At 40.1% G+C, this 22415-nt stretch overlaps 1 protein-coding gene across 2 annotated transcripts in view; it reads right to left on the bottom strand.

Moving 5' to 3' along the window:
* Positions 1-9079, bottom strand: part of gdpd2 (glycerophosphodiester phosphodiesterase domain containing 2) — a 47120-nt gene extending 38041 nt beyond the window's left edge. The window contains exons 1-3 of one of the 2 annotated variants that reach the window (XM_052021822.1): positions 8955-8999; positions 3466-3581; positions 2429-2673 (exon numbers count right to left, since the gene is read on the bottom strand). The gene's annotated coding sequence lies outside the window, so the exon portion shown is untranslated. Of the gene's footprint in view, positions 1-2428; positions 2674-3465; positions 3582-8954 lie in introns of both variants that reach the window. The other variant, XM_052021821.1, reaches the window with a different exon arrangement.
* Between the last annotated feature and the right edge of the window lie 13336 nt (positions 9080-22415).

Below are 22415 nucleotides of genomic sequence, written 5' to 3'. Positions count from 1 at the left end.
AGCAGAGAAGAGAGAATGTCCCAGGTGGGTGGGGTCTTTGATTATGCTGGCTGCTTCACCAAGACAATGAGAGGTAAAGACAGAGTCCAAGGAGGGGAGGCTGGTGTCCATGATGCGCTGGGCTGTGTCCACAACTCTCTGCAGTTTCTTGTGGTCCTGGGCAGAGCAGTTGCCGTACTAAGCTGTGATACATCCAGATAGGATGCTTTCTATGGTGCATCGGTAAAAGTTGGTGAGAGTCAAAGGGGACAAATCAAATTTCTTTAGCCTCCTGAGGAAGTAGAGGCACTGGTGAGCTTTCTTGGCTGTGGCATCTACTTGATTTGACCAGGACAGGCTGTTGGTGATGTTCACTCCCAGGAACTTGAAGCTCTGAACCCTCTTGACCTCAGCACCATTGATGTAGACAGGTGCATGTACACCACCCCCTTTCCTGAAGTCAATGACCAGCTCTTTAGTTTTGTTGACATTGAGGGAAAGGTTGTTGTCATGACACCATTCCACTAAGCTCTCTATCTCCTTCCTGTACTCTGACTCATCGTTGTTTGAGATACGGCCTACAACGGTGGTATCATCTGCAAACTTGTAGATGGAGTTAGAGCAGAATCTGGCCACACAGTCATGAGTGTATAGGGAGTAGAGTAGAGGGCTGAGGACACAGCCTTGTGGGGTACCAGTGTTGAGAATAATCGTGCCAGAGGTATTGCTGCCTATCCTCACCCTGTACATTTCTTCTGACCTGTAGATTCAATTTTCCAAATTTATACTTAAGAGCTGATGCACACATACATGCCTGCACTCTCGCCCACACACTGTCATACTTCCAGCTACACGCATGGATGAATTAAGTTGTGTACATCTACAATGACAGAAACAAATGAGGTGGACAAAAGTAAAAGGACACAGCATACACACAAAAAAAATTAAGGGGCATTGTTTTGTCCTAAATGGTGTTGAGCTTCTTGACAGTTGTTGGAGCTTTCTAAAATTTTCATTCAACAACGAATCTCTAAACTTTACCTCGTACTCTAAAAGTATCTTCCCCCTTAACAAATAAAAACAACAATTCATTTCAGTTTCAGATATATTATTGATAAAATGTGGTGGAGAGTGTATCTGATTGCATCAAATGTACCCATTCTTTAGAGTCAAAGGTTAAGGTCTTAGCTCCTAAAGTGCAGCGATGTTATCATGATAGGCTCAGAGAGCTGTTTATTTTTAATTCTAGAAAAGCACAGCTACTTCAAATTTTGAATGGGTAATTAGTAACCAACTATGCTGATTATTTGGATTAGATATTTTACAGAAAACCAAATGACGTGCATCTGGGTTCCACAACAACAATTTGACCACACATTAAGAAGCCTCTCATTTTATTTCCTTTTGTATGTTTGTTCATTATATGATTTGAGTGTAGATTTGTTGCAAATATTCAAAATCTAGCTGAACAATTGTAGACTGAGGAGATTGATACTAGTGTATACAAAATGTAGGTGGAATGTTAGTTGTTTTGTGGAATTCAATTTTACTTCCTTGGGAGTCAGAGATTCTTTTTCTGATGAAATTGCATCATATGTATTATTTTTAAATCAGTATAAATCAATTCTTGTAGGAGCTTACACCCCTGCTGGGAGGTGGGAAACTGTAAATAAATAAGCCAGCTTTGAAAAGACGACATTTACTAACAGATGAAAGATCAACTTTAAAATTCAGGAAATGAACCAAATAAAGGATCAGGAAAAACATACTGAATGAAAAATGTTGCCTGCTTATCACACGCAGTACATTTGTTTCTAAAATTGCTGCCGCATCATTTGATGCAGACTATCTAGATAACCAGGAGCTGTGAGGCTGGATTAAACTCTGACCATGTTCCTGTGCATGTTCTCAAGACACGCCCAAGAGTTTATTTTTAACGAAGTTCCCATACATGGAGAAAATGTATTATAGGATTCACTATTGCCTAATTTGTGAATCTCAAGCAAAAAACAAAATGCTGGGGAACTCAGCAGGTCAGGCAGCATCTGTGGAGGGAGATGGACAGTTGAATTTCAACCCCTCCCTCTGTTTTTCTTTTGAGCAGGTTGTAAATCACCAGCCTAAACACTGACTAGAGATTTTCAAGACTTTTGTTTTTTTTCATTTTTCCCTTTTCATTTTTTTCCTTTTCATTTAACCTTTTCATTTTTAACGTTTTCCATCTCACCTTCTCACAGTTTGCCATTCCTTAGCTATTCACAAGTCCTTTGTTTAATAATCGCTCAATATTTCTGTCTGTTACTGAGATATCCTTTCATTCCACTCTTACTTCCTCATTGTGTTTGTTTTACCTGCTTCTAAGCTTTTTCTACACTTTTATTTTTCTTTAAACTTCAACATTTAACTTTGCTTGTTTATATTTGTCTGGATCATCCATTTTTTTACTCACCTGCTGAGAGAAACAAATGTAGAAAGGTATTGTGTATATTTGTAGTATATAAATTGTGTCACATACTTGAAGCCAATTCAAGTATATATTTTTCAAGCAAAAAAACAAACTGCTGGAGGAACTCAGCAGATCAAGCAGCATTTGTGGAGGCAAAAGGATGCAGTTCTGATGCAGGGTCTTGACCTGAAATGCCAACTATCCCTTTGCATCTGCAGTATCTTGTATCCGCATATCTCACAAGGCCTCTGCAATTGGTTAAGCAAAAGTTAAGCAGAAACAAGGCAAATTAGTACGCTCCAATGATAAAATTGCTTCACCTTTGATTCTTTTGGTTCTGTCTCACAGATCTGCTTCTGCTCTTAGGCTTACAACTCAGAGCACACCTTCATTTTTTATCACCTTTTAAGACTACACCCAAATCCTGTCTTTTTAAAGATACTTTTTGTTTACTTTTTACTTTTGCATTTTTATTTTTGATTTCCAGCATTGATTGTTTTGTTTTCCCTTTGCCAAGGCCTCGTAATTGGTACTGTGTGGTACTCAGTACTGTACCTAGTACCTAGTACTGTAATACTCAATGTTTTGCCTTTGGCCAGATGAGCAATTGAAGATGCATAACTGTCTAATCCTTCTGTGTTTGGGAGGAAAAGAGTACTGGATCGCTCCATTCTTTTTTCCTCATGATTCCAGATTTTTTTTGTTTGTGTGTGTCTGTACCTCTGTTCAATAAAATCAAAGCTGATCTGATTTTGGTTTTACCTCCATTCTCCTGCTTGCTTTCCATAACCATTATGCAAAAAATGATCTCAGCCTTGAATAAATTATATTATTCAGCATCCATAGTTTTCTTCCCTCTCAGAACCTTGTACGTTTTACTAAGGTCACCTCTCTTTCTTGTAAACTCCAATGAGTATTGTTCCAATCTGCGCATCTTTTAGTGACATGATAATGCCCGAATCCCAGAAATTAATCCAGTGAACAGTATCTGAACTGTTTTCAATGCAAGTAAGTCCCTAGTTAAACAAGAAGACCAAAACCTTATGGAGTACTCCAGGTCTCATCACTGCCCTGCGTAGTTGTGGACTTCCCTGTTTTATTTTACTCCGTCCCTTTCGTAATAAACCAATTTCAAAGAACTTCAGATGTTGAATGTCTGAAATAAAATGCAGAACACACTCAGTGGGCCAAGTAACATCTGTGGAAAAGTCACCATTTCACTTGTCTACGTATTTGCTGTACCTTCATGCTAATGTTCCATGTTTCATGTGTGAGGACACGCAGATCTTTTTATACTGCAGCATTCTCTTTCCATTTAAACAATATTCCATTGTTCTGTTTTTCTTACCATTTACCCAAATTACACTACATCTGACAAACTTTTGCAGACTTACTTAATCTATTTATATCCTTTGCAGACTCTTTATGTCCTCCTCAGAGCTTGCTATCTCACCTATCTTTGATTTATCTGCATAATATGTTCCGTCCTTTCAAGTTATGAACATAGACTGTAGCTACTTAAGGTCCCAGCACAGATCCCTGTGACACTAGGTATAGCTTGCCAACCTGAAAATGGCCATTTAACTGACTCTATTTTCTGTTCTTTAGCCAATCTTCTCTCCATGCTAATTTATTACCCCCATTGCCATGTATTCTTATCTTCTGCAGTAAACCCTTATTGAAAATTGACTGGTTTGCCTTTATCCATCTGTTGATTACACCTTAAAGAGTTCTAATGAATTGATAAAACAGGATTTCCTTATGTAAAGCCACATTGATTCTGCTTGATTGTATTATAATTTTCTAAATATCCTCTTCTGAAATCCTCAACCTGAAACATTAAGTCTGTTTTTCACTCCATAGATGCTGCTTGAACAACTGAGTATTCTCTCTTTCATTTCAGTTTTCCAGCATCTCCAGTTTTTTTGCTATTCAGTCTTTGATGGAGCTATTCAGTTTAATCCCCTGCCCATTCCCTATTGCCCTTTATTTTTTCCCTTCAAGTATTAATACAATCTACTTTAAAAGTTACAACTGCATTCAGTTCGTCTGCCCTTTCAGGTAGTGGATTGCAAATCGTAACAAGTCAGAATGTCTGCCAACTTCTTACCTGCAAGAAATGTTGCAATGTGCACCGCTTAGCAAATTCCTGCCAAATTCCCAAATGGTTTGTCAATCTCTCCCTCCAACAAACCCTGCACTACACTCGTCTCATCAAGTGGAAGGTCACGTTGCTGCTTCTTGTGTGTGCTGATGATATCAGTTTTAAAGACGGCACTCCCTCCCATCCACACGCACCCACCCGACAGCTTGCTTTACAACTTATACTATGTCTGTAGTTGAAATATGTGAATTACTTCTGAGCTCAACTTTCAGTCTATACAAAAACAAATATTACTTATCAATAATTCAGAGGAATTACGTGCATCTATCATCAGTGTTCCTCAAGTATTTAAAAAAATAAATCATATTTCACACAATGGAATGTTTAAATTATCTAATAGAGTCCTGTAGGTGAAATTCTCTTCAATCACTTAGAGTATCTTTGGCTGACCATCTCATGCTAATCTTTAAACTATTCCTTATTTCTCTTTATTTGCCCCATGAATAAGAAAAGTTAACACACTATTGAGCCAGGTATTACCGGGCAGGGTGGAATGACTGTCAGAGGTTGAATTTTATTCCATGAATGAATGATTTATAAGGTAAGCCCAAAACTTTGTGAGGGAATGTTTCAGTTACGTGGAAAAACTACTCTGGGTTTGTTTTTCTTGGAGTGGAGGAGGCTGAAGAGGAATGCAGAATTCCCTTGTTAGGGTTTACCCAGGTTTAGAATAAGCGGTAAGAAACTCAGAGGGGATCTGAGGAAATTTTTTTTCTACCAGATGGTGGTTGGAATCTGGATAAGTCTCTGCCTAAGTAGATAGTGAAGGCAGGTACCTCCACAACATTTAACATGTATCTGGATGAGCAATTGAATTGCCAAAACATAGAAGGCTATGTTCCTGTGCTGGTAAATGGAATGGGTATATCATGGTCAGCATGGATATGGTGGGCTGAAGGGCCTGCTTCTGCGCTTTATGAGTCCATGGTTCTGAATTCTAGTTTTAGGAATATTTTCTTTTGTTAGGCAGTCCCTCAGACTCCAGAATGATTTTCTTCCACTTCAGTTCCGAAGTGTCAAATGAGGTCAAGGTGGCATCCCGAGACTCTGCTGCAGATGAGGTAGGGATCACTTGATGGGATAAGAGGCTGGGTAGTTTTGGAGGTGGTGTGCTCCTTGTACTCTTTGCTCTGGGCTTCAAGCTTATGCAGGGATTGGTGAATTTCATAAATGATGTTGGCCTTCACTAAGAGATGGCCCCATACATTCAGAAAGTGGTCTGCATTTTCCAGAGTTTCTTCATTAGCCTTTTTTGTTGGGGACAGTGTCATGCCGTGAGGTTAAGTTCATAGTAGTCTCTTTATTTTGATGATGTCTGGTGTAAGGTCCATTCTCTTCCAAGCTCCGTGAATGATTTGGCGAAGGTCTGGAGTTCAGCCTTGGAACATGCAGAAGTGTGACCTGTGTGCTGCTGTTCAGTGGCTGAGGTTGGAATGAACTTGGATCTGGAGTAGAGGTGACATAGGTTGAACAACTTCCCATTTATCCTATAGATTCACTACACTCCAGCAGGAGACTGAAAATAAAAACGAAACCTGCAAATGTGGAATGTCTGAAATGAAAACAGAAAATGCTGAAAACACTCAGCAGGTTAGGCAGCATCTGTGAAGAAAGAAACAAAGTTAACTTTTCAGGTCAAAGATTCATCATCAGAATTGGGAACGAGAGAAAAAAAGTTTGTTTTATGTTGCAAAAGATGGGCGAAGGGATGGATAGGATAAAGGGAACACCTATGATAAATCCAACAGGAAGCTTGTTGGAAGTGAGATGCAGCATTGTGGCAGGAAAGTGAATGAAGTGCCAGGGTGATGACAAAACCTTTCCTGACACCAGTTTACATTGAGATTGGGTCTATTGTAGACCCGTTGGTTAAGATATTTCCTTGTTCTAAAGCAAAATCTAAATGATGAATATCCAGCTATTTTTAATTTGAGGACTTAATTGTGCATCTCTGATGTAAAATTTTAATTATGTGTCCACTCACTTGATTATTCCACATAATAGTGTGAAAATTGAATATTCTTTGCCAATGTTAATGTACATTACTACTTTAGGTTTTGGAGCACTCGAACAGTCATTCATTTTTGCATTAACAATATTCAGAAGCTTACTGACCCTGATCCTCTGTCCAACTGCTATTATTAAACAAGGAGGGATAATGTGTAATCTGGAGGTACAGACAATCCTATTTTGAAGATGGTGGAGATTTTTCGATAGCTCCTACCTTCACACAATTCAGCTCATAACACTTAAGTTGACATACAAGTGGTCCCATACCTCACACAAATGGTCCCACCAAGATCAAAGTGTTTTACCAATGTGCATTAAATAGCGATACAAAACAGTAAATGAGCTTGTTAATATCATGCTGCATTTTACTGATTAAATGTCATGTGATACCACAGTCATTTGTAATCACAAGTGAAGTAGTGGCAGTAAGAGCAGTAGCTGCCAATCAGCAGTTGGGTTTTCAGTCCCAACAGCCCAGTGAATGAAATATTATTTCTCATGTCACTGCTAGTTATTTTGCCTATTACCTCAAATCAGTGTCTTTGATTACTGAACTTTCTGTCACTTGAAACAGCTTTTCCTTACATACTCCATCAAAATCATTTGCAATTTTGATTAACTCAATCAAATTTCCTCAAAACCTTCTTTACACTAAGAAGAATAAGATCAGTTCATCTGTCCCCACATAAAAACTAAAATCCTGTATTCCATGTACCATTTATGTTAATTTATTCCACAGTTCTTTATGCTCAGAATTGAATGCTTTACTCCTGCTGAACCATAACCTCCCTCCATTTATCAATGCCCCTATTGATAAAGCCAAACAGAATTTTCTTCTTACCACCCTCAAAGATTTGTATACTAATCCTTAGCCAATTTGATACCTATGCTACTGCTGTCATTTTAGTCCCACAATATTGATTTGGTGACATTATTTAGCACTTTTGAAAACAATATAAAAGTGAATTACTACACCCTCATTTATCTGCTCCATTATTTAATCAAAGAACTCAGTTATTGTTAGTCTAATGTCATTTGCATTTGACAAATCTGTGCTGATTTTTATTCATTAGCCCAAACTCTTCCAAATGACACATTTGTATTCTGGATATTGTTTCTAAATGTTACTTGATACATGCGCATTTAATTTGGCAACATTAAATTTATGTGATGGGAACAGCAGTGTTATGAAGTAAGAACAATCAAGGGCAGTTGTTGTTCCTGCTCTTCCTCTTTCCCCCTCTCCTGTCACACCCAGTACAATGCAGCTGCAACTCTGACTATTCAAAGCATTTGCTTCATATTAAAACTGTAAGTGATGTAAACTTAACTTGACTCAACTTGAAAGTGTCATTCACTCTGTCTCCAACAAAATTGGTTACAAAGGGAGCTGAAAAACTATTATGGTTAATGGACAGAAATTCAACCAAATAAAATTCCTTCGCAAATGTTAGGCATTCTGTACCTTTTCGTCGTGTTTCAAATTCTCTAATCTATCTTCTGAATGCTGCTCATCTGAAGTTTTCTCTTAATATCCTTTTAAGCCCTAAACATACCAACTATATTCTCTCTAATAAAAGTGACTTTAATTCAGTATATTCCTATAATATTCGTCGGTGTCCTACTTGTGAGTGCTGATACGCACTGGAAGTGTTGAATCAGCTTTTGGATCTTTTCTTAAGTATATGTTTTTTAACCCCTATGGTGTTCTGCATGCAGACCCCTGACCCTTAGAATTCCAGACCATAGCCAATTATTCATGGATTTATTCTATTGCTGCCGAGTCTAGCTGTGCTGGTCAGTTGATTTGATTTAGCTTCTTTATATTGGAAAGCTCATGCCTAAATCTTATGTTCATGCTTTCTACATTCTACTCTTTAACAAGCTCCTAAGTGGCAAGAACTATGTGACTCACCACAAGCAAAGCTATTGTGAAAATGATAATCTGACAGCTTTTTCAGAGGACATCTGATCTATGACACTAGAATTACACTCAGGTGGCAATTTTAAATTGTATCCATTGTAATCTAAAAATAATCTAAGCAGTTAACAGCATTTGTAATACCAACAAGCTATTGAGTACCAAAGACAACTGAATCTTTTTTCTTTCCTTTTATGTGTTCTGCATACACAAGAATTTACATTGAAACATGCAACGACCTTTCATTATCAGCATACAGAGCACATCTCTGGGTACCGATAAATACATGAGCTCTGTTAGTGAGGAGTGTATCATTGCCAGTTATCTGAATTTCATGCAGACTGTACTTGAGATGGAGATTTATAGAAACAGAAACAGATGCAAAAGAGTTGTTACAAATAATAACACAAGATTTAAATAAGAAATGTTCATACCGTGATCAATAGGTTCACTGTGATAAATTCCTCTGGTCTCAATGCTCAGTGCTTGCCCGATCGATCACCAGATGGGAAACAAAACTTTAAAAGTAGTTCTTTAGGTCCGCCCTCCTTTCTTTTGGGCTTGGAATGGATTGAAGTTTGAAAATAATTTATGCACTTGTTGAGTCAGTGCCAGACTTACTGTGGCATGCCACATTAACTGTTTCACTGCCCCAATCCTGTAAACTGGCTACTTCTATGAAAAGATTAATGTGGACAGTACATTGGTAACTCCTTGATAAATAAAACTACCTAGAGACTAAGGTATGGAAATATGATTACATCTGTAAGTATGCGTGTAGAATTTGGAGTGGTCAGATAGATGCATAAAATTAATGATATTGAAAAATGTGCTACCCACGGTGATTATTGACTTGTGAGACTGGGTTAGGGTTGGCCAGGAACAGAGGCAAGAAAGGTTTCAGTTCAGTAGCATGACTCTATATTGAATTTATTTTCCCTAGAGCAGAAGAAAGGAAGTAGAAATTTAATGGATGTCATTGAGTTATAGAGTTATGGAGTCATACAGCATAGAAATGGGCCCTTCAGCTTGCCATTGTCCAAGTTAACCTCTTGCCCATTTACACATTCCATTTGCCCACATTAGAACTATATCCTTACATGCCTTACTTATTTAAGTGTCATTCTAAATGCTTCTTAAACATCGTAATTTTATCTGATTCCATCACCTCCTCTGGCACTGAGTTCCAGATATCAACTACTCCTTGTGTAAAAAAAAAACAAACCTTACCCTCATATCCCCTTTAAAAGTTCTTCCACTCACCTTAAACCTACGTCCTCTTGTTTTTGATATCCCTGCCGTGGGAAAAGCCTTTGACGATATACCCCATCTATGCTTCATAATTTTATATATTTCTATCAGGTCATCCCTCAGCCTCCTTCGCTCCAGTGAAAACATGTCTATCCAGTCTCTCCCCATAACTCCAATCCTGGTAAGATCCTGGTGAATCTCCTCTGCACTATTTCCGGCACAATCATATACTTCCTATAATGTGGTGCCCAGAAATGCACACAACATCCAACTGTATCCTGCCGCAGCCTTAGACAAGCTTCCTGGCTATCCACAACACAACCAATTTTCATGTCATCTGGAAGCTTACTAATCATACCTCCTACATTCGCATCATAGTCATTAATATATATCACAAACTGCAAAGGTCCCAGCACCAATCCCTGCAGTCTAGTCACAGATTTCCGAGCAGATAAACATTACCCCTATGCCTCTTATCACAAGCCAATTTTGGGTCAAATTAGCCAGCTTGCCTTGGATCCCTTCTGGACCAGCTTACCGTGCAGGTCCTTGTCAAATGCCTTACATAAGTCTGTATAGACAACAGCTATCACCCTGCCTTCATCAATCTCCCTTGTTATCTCCTCAACAAACTCAAGTCAAATTAGTAACACAGGATTTCCCCTGCACAAAGCTATGCTGGTTATTTCTAATCACTCCCTGCCTTTCCAAGTGTACATAAATCCAGTTCCTTCAAATTGTCTTCAATAATTTCCCCGCCACTGATGTAAGGCTCACTTGGCTAATCCTGCTGTCCTTCTTAAATAAAGGAACAATATTAACTATCCTTTAATCTGTGTCCAGGATGCATTCAAATTATAAAGGGATTTAATTGATGATGTGAGGATAAACTGTTTACATTATTGCCAAGTAGGTCAGAGCCATAGTCATAGGTTTAAGATAATTCACAGAAGACAGGGAGAGTTGAAGAACTTCTTTTGAGATAGTGGATGCAGATCCTCAAGGATGCAGGACATTCTACTGCACATCCTTCTGTGTCTGAAGTGGCATTCTACACTTCTTACTCACCTCCCTACTACAGTCATCACCTCCACAGATCTATGGCATCTTCCAAACACTAGGTGTAGAACATAAACTTCCTGTGTACATCGTCAAACCATCAATCTAATGGCCACATCTCTCACCTTCCAGGAGGAGCCAAGAATTGAAGGAGGGAAGAAGGCAGAGATTCCACTCAGCCCATCCCTGCTCTCAATAAGAGGCTTAATGAGATCATGGGCATGGATTGATCAGGGACATCAAAGGTGATCAAGCTGGAGGTGTTCTCCTGTAGGGTTCTTGGCTATCTTTCCCTTCACACTGACATCCCACAACTCATACTTTAAGCTGGATTTAGTATAGCTGCTTCCAGAATCCAATCTCCATCTCCAGTCCAGATGAAAGGTTTCGACCCGAAACATCAACTATCCATTTCCCTCCATAGATGCTGCCTGACCTGCTGAGATCCCCTCACATTTGTGTGTTGCTCCAGATTCCAGCATCTGCGGTCTCTTGTGTCTCCAGAATCCAATCATTTGTCCATGTTTGTCCATATAAATATGTAATCTTGTACCTTTTCTTTCCATTCAAGTCTACAAGTACACAGTGTCTGGAGGATGTGGTATTAACAAAATGCATTATAGGAATGGCTCTGCATCACTTCATCTTCCTTTAGTAAGCACCAGCTTGCACCAGAGGTCATCGAGGTCCACAGTCAAAGACTCATAGAACAGTAGTGTGAAAGCACATGGGACTTTGCAGGAAATAGCTAGCTGGAGGTAAGGCATGAATCATAACTCTACTGTGAAGGGTAAAAATAAGACCTTTGCAACATATCCCAGTTCCAGGAATGCCAACATTGAAGAACCTCTGATCCTCTTTCCAATGGCACTGACCTCATTTCCTGGGAAGATCTTCCCTCCACAGCTTCAAGTCTATTGGAGTCATAGAGTCAAAGAGTAATACACGGAAACAGGCCCTTCAGCCCAACTTGTCCACGCTGACCAAGGTGCCCATTAAGCTAGTCCCATTTGCTTGCATTTGCCCATACCTCTCTAAACTTTTCCTATCCATGTACCTGTCCAAGTTTCTTTTATATGTCGTTATTGTACCTGCCTCAACCACTTACTCTGGCAGTTTGTCCATATATGAACCACCCTCTCTGTGAACGAGTTGCCCGTTAGATTCCTATTAATTCTCTCCCCCTCACCTTAAACCTATGCCCTCCAGTTCTTGATTCCCCAATCCTGGGAAAAAGACTATGTGCATTCACCCTATCTATGCCCCTCATGCTTTTATACAAATCTATAAGATCACCTCTCAGTCTCCTAAGTTCCAAGGAATGAAGTTCTAGCCTGCCCAGCCTCTCCCTATAATTCAGGCTCTTGAATCCTGTCAACATTCTCGTAAGTCTTCTTTGTTTTCTTTCCAGCTTAATGACGATTTTCCTATAATAGGGTAACCAAAACTGTAAATACTGCTCCTGGTGCAGCCTCACCAACATCTTGTATGACCGCAACATAGCATCCTGACTCCTGTATTCAATGCCCTGACTGATGAAGGCCAGCATACCAAATGCCTTCTTCACCACATTGTCTACCTGTGATGCCACTTTCAGGGAACTGTGCACTTGGACTTTGAGGTCCGTCTGTTCTACAACACTCCCCAGGGCCCTACCATTCACTGTGAAAGTCCTAACCTGCTTTGTCTTCCCAAAATGAAACACCTCACACTTATCTGATTTGAATGCCATTTGCCATTCCTTGGCCTACTTAACTAGCTGATAAAGATCCTCTGTAATTTTTGATAACCTTCTTCACTGTCTATGATACCACTTACTTTAGTGATATCTGCAAACCTACTCACCATGCTTTGTACATTCTCATCCAAATCATTTATATAAATGACGAACGACAATTGGCCCAGCACTGATCCCTGTGCAAACCACTAGTCACAGGCCTTCAGTCCAAAAAACAACCTTCAACCATCACCCTCTGACTCCTATGATTGAGCCAATTATGTGTCCACTTAGCTAGCTCTTCCTGGATCTCATGCAATCTAACCTTGCAGACTCATCTTCCATGTGGAACCTTGTTAAAGGCCTTACTAAAGTCCATATGGACAACGTCCACCGCCCTGCCTTCATCAATCCTCTTGATTACTTCTTCAAAAAACTCAGTCCAGTTTGTGAGATAGGATTTCCTACACACAAAACCATGCTGACTTTCCCTAATCAGTCTATCCAAATGCTATGCAAATGCTGGTAGATCCTGTCCCTCAGAGTCACTTCCAGTGACTTACCCACCACTGATGTCAGGCTCAACATCCACCAATGTTCTTTAAGACCACCAGTACCTTGTCTTTGGTAATTCAAATATGGTCCTAGACCTAACAACTCTTTTGCCTCAATTCCTTACCTTCCATAATCTTCTCCCCAGTAAACACTAATGAGAAGTATTTATTAAAAATTTCACCCATCTCCCGTGGCTCCACACATAGACGACCATGGTCCCCTGACCCGCCACATTTCACTTCTATCTCCTCCCCAAGATCTACAACCAGGATTGTCTGGGCAGGCCTGTCGTTTTAGCCTCACAAACATATTTCTTCCCTATCCTTTGTCCCCTGGCCCAGTCCCTTCTCACTTACATCTGTGAAACCTCCGACATTCTCTGCCATTTTGATAGTTTCCAGCTTTCTGGTCCCATCCAGCTTACCTTCCATGGATGTACATCTCAATCCCAAACCAGGATGATCTGTGGGTTCTCTGCTTCTTCCATGAACAGAGGCCCAACCAGTTCCCCTCGACCAACAGACTCATTCCCCTGGCTGAACATGTTCTAACGTTGAACAGCTTTTCCATCAACTCCACTCACTTTCTCCAGGTCAAAAGTATAGCCATGGGAACTTGGATGGGCCTAAGCTATGATGGTCTCTTTGTGTGACGTGGAACCGTCATGGTTTCAGCCCGACACAGGCCCTCTCCCTCAATTCTTTCTCCAGTACATTAACACTGCTGCTGCTTCCTGCACTCATATAGAACTCAAAAATTTCATTACTTTGCTGCTCTGCTCTCACTTTTACTTGGCTCACGTCTGACTTCTCTCTTCACTTTCTGTATTTTTTGTCTCTTTTTCAAGTGATGGGATGGTGACCAATATCCACTTAAAGGCCACAGACTCTTATGGCTATCTCTATTATATTTCATCCCATCTTCTTTCTGTAAAGACTTCATTCCATTCTCCCAGTTTCACTGTCTCCGTTGCATCTGCTCCATTGACAAGGCTTTCCACAAAGTGCCTCTGAGATGTCCTCCTTTTCTATTAAACTGTGTCTTTCCCTATCATTGTTTACAGGACCCTCATCTGTGTCTCAGTTATTTCCTGCACCTCTACTCTTAAAACCTCTCCTACCACCCAGAGCAAGGAGAAAGTTCCCCTGGTCCTCACCTTCCACTGTACCAGCCTCTGCATTCAACAGATTATCCTTCACGATTTCTCTCAGCTTCAATGTGATTTCACCACCTGCCTTATGGTCCTTTCTTCCATCTCCACCAACCATTCCCTCTCTAATGGCACTTTCCCATGCAGCAGCAGGAGACGCATCTGCTGTCCTTTTACCTCTTCCCTTCCCAGCATCCAGGGACCCAAAAAGTCCTTCCTGGTGAAGCACTTTCCCAATCCAGCATACTGCATTTGATGCTTACTATGTAGTCTCCTCTATGTTGGAGAAACCAAACACAATTGGGTGATCACTTTACAGAGCACCACTGTTCAGTTGTAGGGGTGATCCTGAACTTCCAGCTATCTGACAGTTCAATTTTCCATTCCACTCCCTGTCTTTGGCCACCATTTTATTAATGTGATCCAATAAAAGCTGGAGGAATAACACCTCATCTTCCATCCAGCTATATCGCAGTCTTTGGGATCTAATGATGAATTCAGCAAAGTTAGAAAAATTACTTTTTTCAGTTTTTATCAGATGTATATATATTTTATCAGTTATATATATATCATGGCCCGTTAGCCCATCATTTCATCAATGCTACAATCAATGTGGAGGAATATGCAGAGAATGGGAAGGGGACTCCGAGCATCAGCATATTGCTTCACTCTATTAGCACTCAGGCAGGGGCAGCGAAGGTCTGATTTTATCAGTTTAAAGATTTTCTCATTTGATGGCAGTTGCAATCTATGTAGGTGGCATCACTTCTTTACATGCAGCAGTTTTAGATTACATCAGGTATCCTCATTTGCTGTGGGAATTGGAAGTGCAGAATACAGAAAGGCTTATCATAATCTTTCAACATTGTACATGTGTGGTTGCTATTTCATACACAGCCAAGTCCTACAAACAGCAATGAAATGAATGATGAATTAATCTGTTTTTGCAGTGAAGCTTGAAGGAGAACTGTTCAGTAGATTGGCTGTCTGCAGTTCTGAATCACCAAGTTGTGATTTTATTTTGTCAGTTATCCAGAAAACAAATTAGTACTCCATCTGTGCTACGCTGACAATTTCTGACAAATTCCCTCTGACTCAGGATGCCTCTGCATTACCTGTCCTCCTCCATTCTCCCATCTATAATGACTCTGCTGTCTCTGTTGCTCCTTCCCTCCCCACAATCCTACTGTCAGCTACCCGTCCCTCCTTGACAAACTTGTTATGTCCATGCTCCTTCTCACTTTTCCACACTCACTGTCTCCATCACTCCTATCTCCCTCCCTCCCTCACCTCTCAGCCACTCCTCCGTCACCTCTCAGCCACTCCTCCCTCCCTCACTGCCCTCACTTCTCCACCACTCCTCCCTCCCTCACCTCTATCACTCCTTCCTCCCTCACTTCTCTGCCACGCCTCTCTCTCTCATTGCCCTCACTGCCTCCACCACTTCTCACTGCCCTGTCTCTCCTCACAGCCTTGCTGCATATGTCGTCTCCAGTTACGCTGTGCCATGCTGTCCTCGCTGTCTCAGTTACCTTCTCAGCTGACCAGACTGCTCGGAAACTTGGCATGGGCTACCTTGATGTGATTAGCTGTACAATTTTAAGAGTGACTCCCAGTGAACAATTGCAGAGACACAATTGTGACATGGTTCTGTTAATTATATTTACTTGATGTATAAAGCAAATTACACCATATATTTGATCTTCTTTTAAATTTTTGCAATGGGCTACACTGATTGATTCCACATCATTGAATTTGCTATTTTTAAAAATTCTTCTAAACAATGAAAAATCATAGTTTATATGAGATCTTTCATGTTTCCTTTGAAATACCATTTCAAATTATTGTTCTCAGATACAAAGTTTTATAATTTGGACTGCACGATCTTTAATTTGGGTTAAAGCTCATAAGGGTATCATATTAGAGTCTATAGGTATCTTTGCACTTCAGCCAAATGTTGTCTGAACTGTTAACATGGTGCCTTCTTTCTAAGCATTGCACCACTAATTTAAAAATGGGTAATCTGTTCATTCCAAAAACAGCCAGATAACCTTAAAAAAAAATCTGTCAAACAGTTTTGTAAAAGGTTTGAAAAACCATTTGGTACCAATGGACATGAAAAAGTACTTTTTTAAAGGCAATCTGGATACAAACAGGAGTTCTGGACACATTGTTGTGTGACATTTGATTATAATTCCAGTTTACTGGTATGTCATTACACTAAAAATGGATTTAGATAATTATATAGTGTGTTGATAGATTTATCTTGCCTAACCTGTGCTTTATGCAAATGTATAATTAATAAAGTTATACATACGTGCACGGACATATCGAACTCTGACCATGAAGTTATCCGACATAAGATAGACCTTCTACTTCTAATGTAGTGATGATGTAATGATGATTATTAGTGAGAATGAAACAATTATCATTTCAAGTGCCATTGTTAAGCACTTTCAGTTAAAGTATAACAATATTTGATGCAAAATAAGCCTTATTCATTTCCTTCTCAACAAAATACTTCAACCCAAACTGCTAAAGGGTATCATTTTAACATTCCTTGATCTGCACTCCAGACACCCTCTGTCCTTTTCCAGTAAAATTCTCAATTTTATGTAATTCTTCTGTATAAGGATTGGAAACTATTTGGTGTTGTGCAGAACTGAATGGGAATTTCCCAAGTTCACAGTACTGCTCATATGGGTTGGTAACAATGATTTAAAACTAATTTCATGTCCATCCTTTCTGTGTGCATTAGATGCTATTGACTCCTTCCTAAAACAAGATTCTTTTATAAGGCAGATGAATTTAGACAGAGGAGGAGGGAGAATATTTTAAGATTGACATTGAAAGTCCTCAAAGTCTATTCTCAGAAAACCTTAATCATTACACTCAATTTTTATTATTTTTTCAGTATTGCATGCTAACATTCCAATTGTTTCAATATTTCAAATGCAAACATTGCAACAGCCTTAGTGACCCATGTACCAACCATTAAAATGCTTTATGCTGTACCAAGTCTTTTAAATCTGGCAAAAGATGCAAAAGTAATATCTTTGACACTAGAGTATTTTATGAAATTTTTATCACATATGGATTCCATTTTTAGTAAGTAGAATTATAAATTTAATATATTATGTAAAGTGTGAACTCTTTCTAATAACTAGGACTATGAATTAAACACCAGCTGGTCTACATAATCAAAATGGCGATTTATAATAAGTGCATAATTCTTCCGTACCAAAAATCCAATTCAAAATTTCTATCAGAGACCGAAAAGCAAAAACAACCTGCAGATGCCGTAACTCTGGAATAAAAATAGAAAATGCTGGAAATACACAGCAGGTAAGGCAGAAGCTGTGGAGAGAGGAACATAGTTGTTGTTTCAAGTTGATGACCTTTTATCAGATCCAGGACCAAAGAGAAAACATTACTCTTTTAAGTTGCAGGAAAGGGGAAGGGTGAAGAGAATAAAAAGGAAGGTCTGTGACAGGCTGGGAAAAAAAAACTGCTAGAAGTACCCAGCAGGTCAGAAGAGGGAAATACAGAGTTAAAAGCACAAGTTGGTGACCTTACACCAGAACTGGTGAGTTCTTACACAAACTGGAAAGGCTAGTTATTTGAAATTGTGGAATTCAACATTGAGTCCTGAAAGCTGTAATGTGCCAAGCTGGAAGATGAGATGTGGCTCCTCAAGCTTGCATTAGAACAATGTAAGAGACCAAAGACAGAGACGTCAAAGTGGTGGTGAGATGGAGAGATAAAGGGAAGGGGCAACTGAAAGCGCAGCTTCACCCAGCGGACAGAGCAGAAGTGTTCCACAAGGAGCCACCCAATATGCATCTGGTTTCTCTGATGCATAGGAGACCATATAACTGCAGTATACTAAATTGGAAGAAATGCAATTGAATCCCTGCTTCACCTGGAAGGAATGTTTGGGTTCCTGAATGGTGGGAAGGGAAAGAGGTAAAAGGGTAGTTGTTGCATCTCCCATGGTACCATGAAAGGAGTGGTGGATGTTGGTGGAGATGGAAGAGTGAATCATTGAAGTCACAGAGAGAATGGTCCCTTCAGAATGCTGAAATGGGACTGAAGTGGAAGATGTGTCTGATAGTGGCATCTTCAGAATGTACAGAAATCCCAGAGGATGATCTGTGGAATGTGGAGATTGGTAGAGTAGAAGGTGAGGACAATGGAAAGCTTATCTTTGCTTCAGGTGGGAGGAGAGTAGGTGAGAAATGTAGGAAATGGAACAGGCTTGGCTGAGAGCCCTCTTAACTATGGTGGAGGGAAAAGGATTAAGTAAAAAACAAGCTATGACAGAAGTACCTACTTGGAGTTGTTCAGCGTCAGAAACAGATAAGACCAAATGGGGGAAATTGGGGGAATTTGATGGAGTCATGAGAGGAAGTAGAGTGGGAGGACATACAGTCAAGATAGCTGTGAGAGTCTGTAGGTTTCCACTCTGGATATAAAGGGCACGTATTTGTTGGGTGTTGGTGACAATCCTTTCACAGCATCTTTTGGTTGAGATGAAAGCTGCTGTGATGATACATTTGGGAGCCCGACAAATTCTTGCTTCTGTGCCATCCCACTTGTGATCAAGCTAGAAGTTTGCTCTTTGATGTCTGAAGTAGCTTGAAGCTTTGAAGGAATAGTGATCTGCCACCAGAGAACAGCTTATTGTTATCATGGAGCAGCTAAACCCATCTGCGAGAAAATTGCTGCTCTCAATGGACACAGCGATGCTACTCATAAGCAGCTCACAGTTGTACAGGAGCAAAGGGATGCTGCAGATGAGCAGACATCCGGTTTCCATGTACAGAGAGATGGTGTGTGTGTGTGTGTGTGTGTGTGTGTGTGTGTGTGTGTGTGTGTGTGTGTGTGTGTGTGTGTGTGTGTGTGTGTGTGTGTGTGTGTGTGTGCATGTTGCTCTTCTGGACGAGCAGTGATACCACACTGAGAAGATTGCTGTTCTACAGGCGTAGTAAAATGGCATATGGGAAACAAGTCTCTCCTGCTGGGGCAGACACATCCCACCATCCCCTGCCCCTTGCAACCTCACACCAACTCCTATCTTCATTGTGAGTAGTCCCACTTAAAATGTGCAGAACACTGACCCTAAGGACAAGATGAAGGGCCAGACACATGAGATTTGAAATCAAAATAGAAAGTTGGAATGTTCAGCAGATTCATCATAACCTGTGATTTGGGGTCTGTCATCCAGCTCATGTCAGGTTTAGAAGTTGAAACCTTGGTGGAGCAGCCTGTGTCAGCAGATCATGCACTGTTGTCCACCCAGAACCCTGAGGGGTTGTCTAGCCTCCAGGTTCAGGACATTGATGTACCCTCTCATAAGGACACAAAGTCAGCCACAGCTTCTCAGACAGCATGTTTGCCTGTGCACACAGCCAGCCATTCCAGACTGCCTCTTCAGTTGGCCCTGGGCAGCAGCCAAAGCTTCTCTGAGGAAACTGACTTTCATGAGTCAAGGACACATGTGAACTCAAAGTGAAATAGAGCAGCCTTCCAGCACCCAGACCACAGCTACACGGGGGACACTGTGATGTAGCGCTAGGACTTTGAAACCCATATTTAAGGTAGTAAAATAGGAAAAGCACTGGCATTGTTCAAATGCATCAGTATTTTGCAGAGATAAGTGGCACTGATATGGCAGCTGCTGGCCTTGCTGCAGATGCTGCCTTACCTCAGCTGGAAATGTTGCTTGCGGAGTACTTTCAGTGGTGTCACCACTGAAGCACTCATTCAATGAGTATCTCAGCAATCGAATACTGGATATGACACTCTCTCTTCGAGCAAACTTTGCAAAGTGTGGTAAGTGTTTCAGCAGCCTATAGTGAGTTCTGCCCATTTAGGCAAAGTTGAACTTTAACTCACCTATATCTCCATGATCATCTTATTTAGTTGCATTGAATGAAGGGAATACCCAAGCCCTTTTTCCATAGATACCTCTGGCATTTAGCTGGATAACATTAGAAGTGTTAGTATAAATATGTGAGTTAGCTGAACGTGCGATTTTTGTGAGAACTGTAAACTAGGGGATGGAAATTCTTTTGCCCTTAAATATGTGCCAAAATTGTGCTGGTTATTCTCCTAGCCTGCGTCAGTTTGTACTGGTATGTGAATTACACTTTTAGAGTAAATGCATATGTATTTATTGCATGGTGTTACCTGTTACTTTGTGGTATCATGGCAGAGGGTCTATTGCAAAGTTTCTGGGAGGTTACAGGTACAGGAACAGACCTGGCGAGAGGATACAATTGGATTGGTTGTATCAAAATGAAAACTTAACTGATAATAATTTGACAGAAGCCAGACAATGAAAGTGCAACACGTTTATGATATGGTGAACCAAAATCCATGCTCAACTTAGCCAGCCTGGACTGGATAGTTAAAAAAACAGTCAGAAATCAGTCTGTAAAAATACTGGGGGGAATGAAACAAATGGAGAAGGAAGGATCAGAAGAAGATCAATTCATGACAGTTCACTTACAAGATGTGGTTAAACATTCAGAGTTATACCAGGAAGATGAATAATTGAACACAGAAACACTGAATGTTTTCGAGGAAGTAGAACAAAACAATGCCAATGTGAAATATGGTTGGTGGATCAGAGGCAGGAATATAAGAGAAGCGCGTTACCTACCCGGGTGACTGATCAGCATTTACTCCTCAAACATCATATAAATTGTATATGTGTAAGGTTGGCAGTTTGATCTAACACATGTATACCATAAACTGACACTGTATTGGTATGGTACTGTTTGAAATGGACTGATTCCCCAAGGAGTCAGGACTTCAGTTGCTTGAGGGTGGATTTCTATAGCCAATCATACAGCAAGAGTGTATTTGGCTAAGCTAACATTAAGAGGATCAGATGGTAGTACTGCGAAGGCTGTTGGGCATTATTCACAATTTAAACATTTAAAATTTGAGTTATTATTTCAGTATGCCATGAGAAACCAATTATAAAAGCAAGCTCTTTTTGCTCAGCTCATCCTAGTCCAAATGTTTAGTCATAGGCTGTGAGCTGAAGGAAATGCCAAATGCCAAAGGGACCGAAAAATTAAAACTCTGGACTCATCCCCATAAAACTGGAAATATTATTGTTCAGATCATTGCTGGAAACCCATTCATCAGCCTTCAAAAGTGTTGATAAATGCAAAATGTTCCCATCAAAAATTTTGGCACGAAAACAGATAATTATTCAATTGCATGATATTTCCTTAATCACAGTCATCTGTTAATTCATGGACTAACAATAAGAGTAACTTTGTTGTTATTCTGTGATCTATTGAATTATACTGAGAGAAATGTGAGGTTGATACAGTATGGTATAATTCAAACTAAATGCTTGTATACAAGCCCAGGACGTTTGTAGACCTGATAAGCAGGATTACTAACCTGTGGTTAAATGGTGATGGATAATATGAACCTTTGTTGAAGAAAAAAGGAAAGCTGGAAAGACAGCAGATACCGGCCAGAGGAGTTTGCCCTTAAAAGAATGGCCCCTCAGCTACAAAGACTCTGTAGATGGGAAGTGATGATCCATTGAGTACCGGAAAATGGTGGCAGACTGATCACCAGGACAGCTGTTTGGGACACATCAGCTACAAAATCAATGCATTTGGGAAGGGGTGACCTGATCAGTCACAAGTGATGTACATCATAGGATTGTTGGGATGGGCATGAGTGTGAGGGTGTGGGGCTGAGCTTGTTACTTAAGAGAGATAAGTTATCAGTTTATAATTACATTGTTTTTGTAACCTCTCAATTCACATAAAGGTAGATCATCACAGAATAAAAAATTTGGTTTGTTGTTACTTATTAAATCCCTGTGTTAGTCTCATAGTTGTGAGCAGTTCAATCCTTTCCCATTGTTAATAAATGTAGGCTTAGTCAAAATTTTTGCCCTACGTTACTTTGGTGAGAAAAGTAGGAAAACAGAATATTATTTAATGGGTGTGAGATCAATACATGGTGGTGTTCAAGAGAACTGGGCATCTTTGTACATGAAACATATAATATTAGCAGCAGCACATCAAATAACTAGGAGAGCAAATGGAGTTTTCCCCTCATTACAAGAGGGATGGAGTACAGAAATGGGAAAGACTTCGACAATTACAGAGGCCTTTGGTGAGC

Source organism: Pristis pectinata, chromosome 8, assembly GCF_009764475.1.
Source record: "Pristis pectinata isolate sPriPec2 chromosome 8, sPriPec2.1.pri, whole genome shotgun sequence".
NCBI lineage: Eukaryota > Metazoa > Chordata > Chondrichthyes > Rhinopristiformes > Pristidae > Pristis > Pristis pectinata.
Note: the sequence above shows the minus strand (reverse complement) of the source record. Positions and strands in the feature narration are given on the sequence as shown.